This window comes from Neofelis nebulosa, chromosome 13, assembly GCF_028018385.1.
Source record: "Neofelis nebulosa isolate mNeoNeb1 chromosome 13, mNeoNeb1.pri, whole genome shotgun sequence".
Classification (NCBI taxonomy): Eukaryota; Metazoa; Chordata; class Mammalia; order Carnivora; family Felidae; genus Neofelis; species Neofelis nebulosa.
In genome coordinates, this window is record NC_080794.1 from 27,629,237 (window position 1) to 27,641,737 (window position 12,501).

The window sequence follows — 12,501 nt, forward strand, 5'->3', positions numbered from 1 at the left end:
ATCCTTCATTCTGCATTCAGATTGACTGATTCCTGCTTCGCACTGCTCATTGGTAGTCTTCAGTCTACAAAGTCATCATCAGTGGCACCTTTCAATGAGTGTGTGGAAGGCATAGAAAAAAGCTTTTGTAACACATGCAAAGGAAGGCTTCTGAGCAATTAGATGTGTGTTGACCAGCTCTGCTCCCAGCTTGCTGCCTCTCTGAATGTCCTCCCTATTTTCATGGGAGAGACGGATCATGGCATATCTGTTTTGCCTCATAGGAAACTATCCTCTGCCTATTCACAATATTCTTTTTCCAATTTTGACAATTGAATGAGAAAATTCCACATAACAGAGTTCTTCTTGGGCTGAACACTGCATTTGTTTGAAGAAATACTTTGAAACCGGTTTGGGATGGTGTTGGGTACATGGCAAGATGACAATCTGGCACGAGTCACAAAAATACCTTCTGAAGAGGGTGAGGTCTTACTAGAGAGCTAGCTTTTCTTCCTGAGGAAATTTTATATGGAATTATGATGGTAAGGACTGGGTAAGCTAAAGTGCCCTTCATAATAGAGAGTTTACATCCCCTGGGAGAAATCCAGGAAGCTGTGTGCCACATAGAAGAAAGATACGAGAGGAAAACTCGAGTCTTCTCTCTTAGGTTTTGGCTCTAGTGGGTTTCCTTTGCTCCTGAGCTCAACTTTTTATTTAAAGATGTTTGAGGGATACCTGTGTGGCTCAGTCGGTTAAGCGTCCAACTTCAGCACAGGACATGATCTCACAGCTCATGGGTTCAAGCCCCACGTCACGCTCTGTGCTGACAGCTCAGAACCTGGAGCCTGCTTTGGATTCTGTGTTTCCCTCTCTCTCTCTCTCTCTCTGCCCCACTCCCCCGCTCTTTCTCTCAAAATAAATAAACATTAAAAAAATTAAAAATTTAAAAATAAAAAATAAAGGAGATGTTTGTGTCTTATCCATTATTTCAAAGTGTTGGAGCTAGTTTTTTCCCCACAATTTTATCTATATTTTCATAATGCCAGCAACAGAAGTCCTTCCTATATTTAAATTGTGAACAACAGCCACTCACTATACTGTACATACAAATTATATTTAGCAACAATATATTCTCCTTCCATCATCCAAAATGGAATTTCTAAGATAAGTGTTATATTTGTAAATCTCAGCAGCATAAGTAATATTGTTTCTTTTCTAGAATATGTGCAAAATATATTCTTAAAGGGACTAGGAGATACCACAGTGGTGAACTAGGTTAGTCTTCTACAGCAGTGATCTCCACGTTTTGACCAGAGATTTCAAAAAGATTCTAAACTGCAGTGCAGTTTTATTCAGAAGAAGTGTAGTAAATTTCATATATTAAAAAATAAAATAAAATAAACCAATTTGACAGTAAATTTCATATATTAAAAAATAAAAATAAATAAGTAAAAAAAAAGAAGTGGAAAGCTAAAACAAAGACAATTCTAAGAAAATGACTTCCTATTTTGATTCCTTTATTTATCATAGGGATAATCAAAATTGGCAACACACACACACACACACACACACACTTGCATTCACTAAGTTTTCAACAAATTTCAGGCAGAAAGAACACTGGAGAAAGTTTTCAAGGGGACTTTAAAAGTGTTTACTATGGGGAATGTAGCACCTCTGTTCCATCACCCTTCCCCCAAGCACTTTAATGAAGGCTACATTGTTCACTGATACTTCTACATGAGTGAATTCCTTGTGAGAAACTGAAAAAGATGTTGAATTTTGTGTCTCAGTAGGTACAAGGTGAAAACTGAGACAGCAGTCAGAAGTTGAAAGAAAAGCTCTTTTGCTTACCACCAAAGCAGGAGAATGTGGTATTTTCTTCTATAGCAACATTAAGGTTTAGCTCAGCTTTTTGCTACACTGACAAGAACTATGGATATCAATAGTATAAGTTAGCTAGTGTGTGTCAGAGGGCCAACAAACTTTTTTCTGTTTAAGGGCCAAATAGTAGAGTATTTTAGGCTTTGGAGGTCAGACTGTCTACGTTGAAACTACCCAACTGTCACTGGAGCACAAAAGCAACCTTAGACAATGTGTACATGAATGAGTATGGTTTGTTCTAATAACGCTTTATTTTCGAAGACAGAAGGTGGGCTGGATTTGGCTCCCAGGCTGTTAGTTTGCCAATCCCTAATCTGTGAAAGGAAAAACTTTAGCAGAGAAAAGGCTGAAATCTATTGATGCCCACACCAATCTTATGCTTTCCCAGTAACTATTTCTTTGCAAAGCAATTATTGTAATTTTTTCCCAGTGGTTTATATATACTTTAGGGGCAGTATATATTTTCTTTAATCTCTTCAGCAAATAAAAAACTTCAGAGTTATTTTCAAAACCATTGTGCTTTTTTTCCCCTGACAGTTGTGCTGATGTTACTGTTTTTAAAATAATCAATGTTTTTCCCCAGAAGAAAAACTGTACATCTGATTGCCATGTGTTATTAAAAAGAAAATAAAATGCCCCGTAACTAGAAACCAGCACTCTGAAACAAACCTAATCAGGGCACCGCCTGTGATTCAGAAGGATAAGTTGGTATTCACTAAATCTTATCCCAGAGAATCCAAAAATATGTCAAAGACCTATATGTTCGTATAATATTTAAAATTCAAACTTGTTTTCCAGTTAGCATAGTCCTTACTTTATAGCCCCAAAAGATGATTTTAAATAGCTGATTTCACAGTCTCATGGAGCTGGAGGGGGCCTTGGAGACAGATCACTGGTCAACTCAGTTGACATTTCTTCCCTTGAACATCCCACCATGCCTACCCCTGCTTGCACACTTCCAGTAAAGGGGGTCTTTGCCCCAGAGTAGTGCTTTTTTTTTCCTTGTTGGCTTGTTTTATTCAAGATGTTATTGCTACATTTAGGCAACATTTACCTTACTCTAGATTTTTTCTGCCTACTGAGACAACAGTCCTTTTGACAGTAATCACTTTCGCCCAGGGGTAATCCTTCATATATTTGAGGACAGCTACTTGTCTTTCATGACTATTTATTTCCCAAGACCACATGTCACCAATTTTTTTCCAAACTCCCCATCTAGCCTAGTTGAGGAGTCTCAAACTCAGATGTTGACAGGGGCGGGAGATTGAATGTAAACAAGTTGAGAGCATGTTGGGTGGGACCGAAGTGAACCAGAGAGGGAAAACCCAAAGGAAGAGGCAGATACTACCTGGCATCCACCACTTGTTGGGTGAAAGTCTGGGTCAGGGCTGTTGGGGAGATTTTAAAAGAGCCCAAGTCTCAAGATTTCTATTTGAAATCTCCCAATTTTTAAATGTTGGCAACTAATTTTTAAAAAATATTTAAACACTCCATAAGCCAAAAAAACAAAAACAAAAACCCACATCTGTGAGCCAGATTTGGTTTGTGAAATGCTAGTTTAAAACCTTAAGTTTAGAGTCATTTTACTATCCTGGTTGCTACATTTTGTACACATTTTTATTTAGTCCATTGTAACTTGAGTAACGTTAACCATTGAAAAAAGGGAAAGAGTTCCTTAATTGAAAGGAAAACATAGAAACAGTAACTTCAACACAGAAGAGCATCAGAGATCAACTTTACTGCATAATCAAAATTTAGGTTATATGCAACATAAGGTTAAGTTTTAACTTTTTAACCATTGTGAACTCTAAAAGTAGAGACATGTGTTAACAGTTGATGTGATAGGTCGACAAGAAAACATATTGCTCTTGTCTAGAAGAGGTCTCCTAAAAATGGGAATAAAACACTAAAGGAACATAATATAAAACCATTACCAGACCATATGTTTGTGATATAACATGAAGCATTTTTTTGCCAGGATATCACATAACCATGGCAAACTGCCATCAGCCTCATTCTCCTCGCCATGAAAGAGAGAGAGAAGGGAGATTCCAAAGACATTCTTGGGATAAATTGTGCTGTAGTTTTATTATAAGTATTTAATTTATAAAATATACTCCTGGAGTTCAGTGCCACTAACCAAAGTAAATAATTATATCACTGGGCTGAGAGGATATTGTTTTGCCATTGATAAGTCTGCCCTTGCTATGACATGTTGGCTTGCTGATTTTAGAAAGATTTATCTGGAATATATTTTTGTTCCTGTGCTTTTTTGGCCCTCTGTTGTATGTTCTGATTTTTAAGCCAGGTTGCCCTTTCCCCCTTATTTCCTCAAGAATCTGTTAGGAACTTAATTGAAAGGATGGAATGAACACTGAGCTCCAGCTGGACAGCCCCTGGTGTTAAGGTCAATCTACCATCACCTTATCTAATTGCTGACCTCTTCCTCATGGAGAGGGTGGTCTTGAGTGATTCTGCAAGTCAGTCACTGCCATAAAAGTTTCTTTGTCCAAAGCTGGCAGCTCAGAGAGAGGGAGAAAAAGAAGAGTGGCTTTGTGGAATATTGTATATGCTGCAAATCCATTAATTTTAAAATTGCCTCTCTTTCACAGTTCAAACAAACGTCTTATAAAAATTTTTTCCTAGCAATAGCACTCTGAATACTTGAATTATTTTTATTAAATTAAAAATTTAGGTATTTTTTCTAGATGCATATTAAGAACACATTTTGAATAAAATATTAAAGTTATATCATGGAGACAAGCTGATTTTAGAATTAGAGTATTTTGTTATTCCTGCAGCTAGTCTTTGTGATTATTAAAAAAAAAAATGCTAAGGAAAACTTTCCCCTCAACTAATAGAGATTAAGAGATTAGACCTTCATAGGCTTAAATTACTTACTTCTCTAGCCAGTCAATAATTAAAGCAATACCATATATAGTTACAATATACAGTTTACCTACTTGTTGAAGCCTAGTATTGATAACACAGAATCTAATACTTAAAAGGGGAAATACTCATCTTCTTAACACTCATGAAGAAATTTAAATCAATAAAGAAAAATAAATAAAATCTAGACACTTAAAAAGCCAGACAGTTGTCTTTATTTCATTTTACTGCTACAATAAACCTAGTAATCCATAGAGTGTACCTTTTCTAAGGATATTTCTCAAAAGCACATTATAGAATACAGTCCTTAAACGTTTAAGTTTTTCTTTCTAGTGTATATATTTTAAATCAATCAACTACTAAATGTAACAAGCTACTTCCTACAAACTTTGATACCTACAGAAATTGTATTAAATTGTATTGCATAACATCTAACTCCCTCAATGCCATCTTCCAATTTTGTTAATCTCAGACTCTGAAAATCCCTCATGCTGCTGATGAAACAGTTACTATCTTGAATGAAAGTGTTTTGAAAATCTTGTAATGTGTAGGCCATTTTAATGTACAGTTTACATGGATTAGTAGAAACTTGCCCACATGCTTCTCTGCGTTTTTGGATGCATATTCTTCTAAAGTGCCTGATACAGAATAAGCCATGACATTTGCTATTTTGTGTGCTATTGCCAAGACACGACTTGTAAACTCTAGCAGAATCTCTGATCCAAATGACAATATCATTGAGAAAGACTTCCAAGTTGATGTCTCTACAGTCTTATGGATTATAATTTATATATATATATATATATATATATATATATATATATACATATAATACGCAGTTAATTAAAAACTTTCACTCCAGGGGCCCTGGGTGGTTCAGTCGGTTAAGTGTCCAACTTCAGTTCAGGTCATGATCTCGTGGTTTGTGGGTTTGAGACCCATGTTGGGCTCTGTGCTGACATCTCAGAGCCTGGATCCTGCTTCGGATTCTGTGTCTCCATCTGTCTCTGCCTTTCCCCTGTTTGGGCTCTGTCTCTCTCTCTCTCTCTCTCTCTCTCTCAAAAATAAACAAACATTAAAAAAACATTCACTCCATGAGAGACCTTGCTAAGAGAATAAAAAGACAAGATACAAAGATATAGTCTGGTAAAAAAAAAATACTTGTAAATCATATATCTGATAAAGAAACGGTGTCTAGAATATGTAAAGAACTCTCAAACACAATAGTAAACAAAAAAACAAAAACAAAAACAAAAAAACAAACCCAAGTGATCCAATTAGAAAATGGGCAAAATATATGAAAAGATATTTTACCAAACAAGATACACAAATAGCAAAACAACTGAGCACATGAAAAGATGTTCAGCACCACTAGCTATTAGAGACATGCAAATGAATCCATAGTGATCTATTTATCTATTGTATACCTATTATAACAGCTAAAATAAAGAATTGTGAGAATACCAAATGCTGCTGAAGAGGCTGAGAAACTAGATTTCTCATACATTGTTGATGGGAATGTAAGATTGTACAACCACTCTGGGAAATACTGGGGCATTTCCTTAAAAAAACTAAACATATGCTTACCATACAAGCAAGCCATTGTTCTTCTGGGAACTTCTGTCAGAGAAATAAAACTTACATCTACACCAAAGCTTTATTTGTAATAGTTCAGATCTGGAAACAACTAAAATGTCCTTCAATAGGTGGATGGTTGGGGTGTCTGGGTAGCTCAATCAGTTGAGCATCCAACTCTTGATTTTGGCTCAGGTCATGATCCCGGGATTGTTGGATCAAGCCCCTTGTCAGGCTCTGTGCTGAGCATGGAGCCTGCTTGAGATTCTCTCTCTCTCTCTCTCTCTCTCTCTCTCCCTCCCTCCCTCTGCTCCACCCCCATTTTCTCTCTCTCACTCTCTCTAAAATTAAAAAAAAAATAGGTGGATGGTTAAACAAACTGTGGTGTATCCATAACATGGAATATTACTCAGCAATAAGAAAGAACAGATGGTTGATAAACATGTAAGAGCAGGATGGATCTCAGGGCACTGTGTCTCATGAAAAAAGCCAGTCCAAAAGTGTCCCATACTGTATGATTCTGTTTACACAATACTTTCAAAATGACAAAATTATGGAGACAGATAACAGATTAATGGCTGCTAGCGGTTAGGGATGATAGCAGAATGGGTGGTGGATATGACTGTAAAGAGATAGCATGTGGGAGGTCTGCAAGGTGATGGAGTAGCTCTGTGTCCTAACCGTCATGATGGTTACATGAATGTGCAGGTGTGATAAGATAAAATAGAATACACACACATTTGTATCATGTCAACACCCTGGTTATCCATTGATATTGCACATAATATTATCAAATATGCCCATTGGAGGATGAAGGGTACTGGAGATCTTTCCCTACATTTGCAACTTCTTATAAATCTATAATTATTTTGATATAAAATTATTTTTAAAAGCCTTCAAGTATTATGTGAAATCCATAGACTATATATGATTCTTTTTTTTATTTTAAGTTTATTTATTTCGAGAGAGACAGAGTCGGCACAAGTAGGGGAGGGACAGAGAGAGAGGGAGACAGAGAATCCCAAGCAGGCTCCACAACATCAGCACGAGCCTGACATGGGGTCCAAACCCACAAAACTGTGAGATCATAACCTGAGCTGAAATCAAGAGTCGGACACTTAACCAACTGAGCCATCCTGGCGCCCCTATTAATTATTCTTAAGGTGAAAAACATTGTTTTAATGAGTTTACACCCCGAAATCCATGTTAAGAGCCTGGGTTTTGATGTCAAATAGGCTTGAATTTCAGCCTTTTCATTTGCTAGCCATAGGTCATAGAAAACTACATATTGTCTCAAATGCTCAATTTCCTTTCCTGTTAAAATGTAATCATGGGAATAATAATGATAGGTACCTTGTAGCATTTTTGCAAAGATTAGAAGGAGATAATATATGTGTTGTTCTTAGCATAGTGTCTGACATCTAAATATACCCCAATAAATGAGAGTTGAAATTATTTTTTTTCTTTCAGACCTTCATAGAGCTCTGTACTAATTCTTTATTTTACTGCTGTATTTAAATTGATATATATTTATGACTTGACTCTGCAGCTCTATGGGAAACTTCTTGAGCTCAAAGGACTGAGTTATACTTTAGATGCCATTACTGCCTAATAAATTACTGTGTAAAGTTAAGCTATTAATACATACTGATCAAAAGTGTAATCTGCATTGTACAATCAAATGGGCACTTTTTGGTGTTTCTTGTAACTTAATTCTCAGCAGCATTTGACACAGTTGACCACTTCCCCATTTTAAATCCTGCTGTGAACTGAATTATGTTCCTCTCCGAAATTCGTATGTTGAAGTCCTACCTCCAATGTGATGGTATTTGGGAATGGGGCCTTGTGAGGGAATTAGGTTTACATGGGGTCATGAGGGTTGGGTCCCCATGATGGGCTTAATGCCTTTATAAAAAGAGATGCCAGAGAGCTCTCTTCATCTCTCTGCACCATGTGAGGATACTGAAAGGAGGCAGCCAACTGCAAGCTGGGAAGAGAACTCTCCACACAAGAAACTGAACATGCTGGCATCTTGATAGTGGACTTCTCAGTGTCCAGAACTGTGAAAAGTAAATTTCTGTCATTTAAGCCACCTAGTCTATGGTTTTTGTAACGGCCGTCAGACAGACTAATACAGATTCCTTTTGTCCTTTCTTATGACATTGTTTTCTCTTTGATTTCTCTTTGATCTCACTGGCTAATTCTACTCAGTCTCCTTTGCTTCTTCACCAGCCTTTAAATATTAGAACTCCTCTGTGCTCTCTCCTAAGATTTTTTTTTCTTTTAACTCTGTGCTTCCTTCTTAAATGACCTGATCAGGTGCCAAAGTTCCAGTTATTATCTTTATGCTGGTAATGTCCACATTCATATTTCCAATTCACACTTTGCTTCTGAGCTCCAGACTGATATGTTTAAATCTCCACTGGGATGTCTTACAGTCATCAGTATGTCTACAACTGAACTCTTCTGACAGGAAACAGAAGTTTTAATAAAGGATTTATTTGCAAAATTATGGACAGTGTTTAGAAAGAGCAACAAAAGTTGATGCATTACCTTAGGCCTGGTAACAGCAGGAAGCTATTAGCACTCCTAGATCTGCAGGACAAAGGAAGGAGGTAGTTACAAGTAGCCAGAATGAGATACAGATACACACACACACACACACACACACACACACACACACACACACATAGGGAGAGAAAAAACACAAGAACTGCATGAAGAGAGGTGTCTGAGAGACAGTGGGACAGAGCCACCCCAAGAAAATCCTGCAAGAAGAGACACAGTGGAATAAATATTCAATCCTTACTCTCTTCTCTCCCTTTGATCTCTTTCCTCTGCCCCATTCACTGAACCGATTTGGAAGGAGAAGGCAAAGTCACCTACCGATGTAGGACATGAAGGTCACCTCCTGGGGTAGAAAACAGACTTGTGAAAGGAGGAAATTAAATCTGAAAGAGTAAGAGGACACTGCACAATACAGAAAGTGTGAAGCACAAGCCAGCTTCGCCTCCATCTCTAACTCAACAAATGTCACCACCATCCACACAAATCCTGAAACCAAAATCCTGAGTCATTCTCATTGCTTCTTCCTTTCTGCTCCTTCGTCCACCTCAAGTACAAATACAGCCCAAATATCTTACAGATATGATGAGGTCTTTCTGACCTTACCCTACCACTCTGGTTTGAACTCTAGATGAGGTCTGTCTCACACTACTGGGATAACCTCGATGTTGCCTACCTCTGTTCCATTCTCTGCAGGCAGTCTGTGTGATTGTGGTAGGCAGAAAAATGGCCTCCAAAAAGTCTTTGTTCTAATCTCTGGAAATGGTGACTATGTAAATTTATACAGCAAAAGGGACTTTGCAGATGTAATTAAATAAAAGGCCTTGAGATGGCAGATTATGCTGTATTATCTGGGTGGGTCCAATCTAATCACAAGTCCTTAAAACAAGATAAACTTCCTTGGCTGTAGTCAGAGAGAAATATAACTACAGAAGAATGGTCAGAGACATGTAGGTTACTAGGTTTGCAGATTGAGGAAAGGGGTCGTTAGCCAAGGAATGCAGGTGGCCTCTGAAGTTCTAAAGGCAAGGAAACAGATTGCTCACTAGAACCTCGAGAAAAGAACTTGGCCCTGCTATGGCCCTGATTTTAGCCCACTGTGGACCATGTCAGACGTCTAACCTACAGGACTGTAAGAAAATAAATTTGTGTTGTTTTGTGTTATTATTTGTGGTAATCTGTTAAGCAGCAATAGCACACTAGTACAAATCTCACAAAGTCTCAAGTTTGATCCCCTTGCTCTACTGCTTTAAAACCCTCAAATACTTGTTCTTCTACCAACGGAGTCTAAAATCCCTCACCTGAGTTCCAGAGCCCTCACGATTTGTCTGTGCCCCCTCTTCACCTTCATAGCAGACACTCTCCTCAGCCGGCAGACGCCAGTCATGCCGGGCCATTCTTGTACCATGACATGCCTCTTTTGGCTGTAGGTTCTTATATTCACAACTCCTTTTGCCTGGATACTCTACCCAACCCCAACACTCTTTCAATGGGTATATTAGTTTTTTATTGCTGTGTAAAAAATTACCACAGGGACACCTGGGTGGCTCAGTCAGTTAATTATCCAACTTCACCTCAGTGAGATAGAGATATCTCACTATCTCACAGCTCATGAGTTCAAGCCCAGCTTCAGGCTCTGTGCTGACACCTCAAAGCCTGGAGGCTGCTTCAGATTCTGTGTCTCCCTTTCTCTCTTTGCCCCTTCTCCATTCACACTCTGTGTCTCTCTCTCAAAAATAAATAAAACATTTAAAAAATTTTTTTAAATTACCACAAAGTTAGCCTAAAATAACACACATTTATTATGTCGCAGTTCCGGTGGGTCAAGACTCTAAGCATGGTTCAGTTAGATCCTCTCCTCAGGGTCTTACCAGCCTGTAGTCCAGGTGTCAGATGAACTGCACTCTCTCTTGCAGAACAAAGAAGAATCACAGAGGCACAGTCCACTTCCTGACAGAGTCTGTTCTTTGCTGATCTAAGAGTCTGGTGGATGTCAGCACTCCTTGACTTGTGCCACATCACTCCAATCTCTGCCTCCACAGTCACACATTGCCTCTTCCTCTTTTCTGTGTCTTCTCTTTTGTCTGTCTCAAATCTTCTTCTGCCTTTTTCTCATAGGGACATTTCTCACCGGATGTAGGGTTTACCTGATAATCCTGAATGATCTCCTTATCTCAAGATTCATATGGAAAGATCCTTTTGCTAAATGAGGCAACATTCACAGGTTCTGGGGATTAGCAAGACCTATCTTTTGGGGCCCATCATCCAACCTGCTACAGGTCAACTGCCTTTATCCCCATGGGTCCTCCCATTACATGCTCCATAGAATCTTTCACTTTAACATAATCACAGTTGTGATTACCTGTTCAAGTTCTATGTTGGTCCACTGGAGCACAACCTCCCCACAGGTAGGAAACCTGTCTGTCTTGTCCACGGCTGTGTTCCAAGCACCCAACATATATTAAGCACACAAAAAGTAGGAGTTTTTCCCTCTCAAACCAACTGGATCATTGCTTTCTCTCCCACTTTGCTGGGGAGAAATAGCCTAAGTCATTGGTAATGAAAGTTCTTCCCACTAATTGTGAACTTGTCATCTCCCAAGCTGTCTCATTAAAAAAACATTCATATTCTGAATTTAAATGAAGATATTTCTCTTCTAGTGCACTGCTTTACTTTAGGATCCTCAGACTAATCTCATTGTTTAAGAGACGGGTTGACATATAGATAGTGCAACTCAACTTCTTCACTATATAGTCCTTGGCCTGTAAATGTGGCACAAGACACCATATCTACTTTAAAGCCTCAGTTCTGTTAAGCTGGTAAAATTCCTTTTTACAACAAGAATATTTAATCCTTTCAAGTCTGAACTCTGGCTTCCTACATGCTGTGCCTTACACACTGCAGAATGCAGAAGTGGTACTCAGCGAATAACAAATAACAGCTACAATGATGATTGTAATGCACACCGTAATATTGTTACTAGAAATATAATTATGTGAACAGACAATTTACAGAAGAGAAGGGACCTCAGAGCCCTTGTGTTGTCAATCTGGCCTCTCTCTTAATCAGGGATAATAATAATAAAAATATCCCCCCCCCCATCTGCAGTCAGCTTGTCAACATAGCAATATTTATAGAATGCTGTATATAACAATGGCATCTCCATGCAGATGGATTAAGATTGAGGAGCAGCTGCAGATGGCTGTTCATTAACTGAAAGAAGAAAATGAATCTGAACAAAGGCACTTATGGAACCCCTAATTTATTAGTGCTGTAATAAGGAAGAGGGGCTCTCTGGAATGGTAACTGAGTAAGACTGGTTACAAAGATAATTGGGAAAACAAGACACAGATTCAGTACAACATACAGGGACATTTTATTGCCTGTAAGTTCTGCAGAATTACAAGGTCAACAGATATCAGGCTCAACATCTAATCCTTCATATTTATTAATTACATTCAACAAAGCACTTGCCATCAATCTACAGACTGAAGCTCGATTAATATTCTGTCACAGAAACCTGCTCAATTTGTCCAGAGAGAGGTGAGGATTTCTTTTACTTCTCTGTTGTATTTAATATAGCATGCCTGTGTACACACACACACACACACA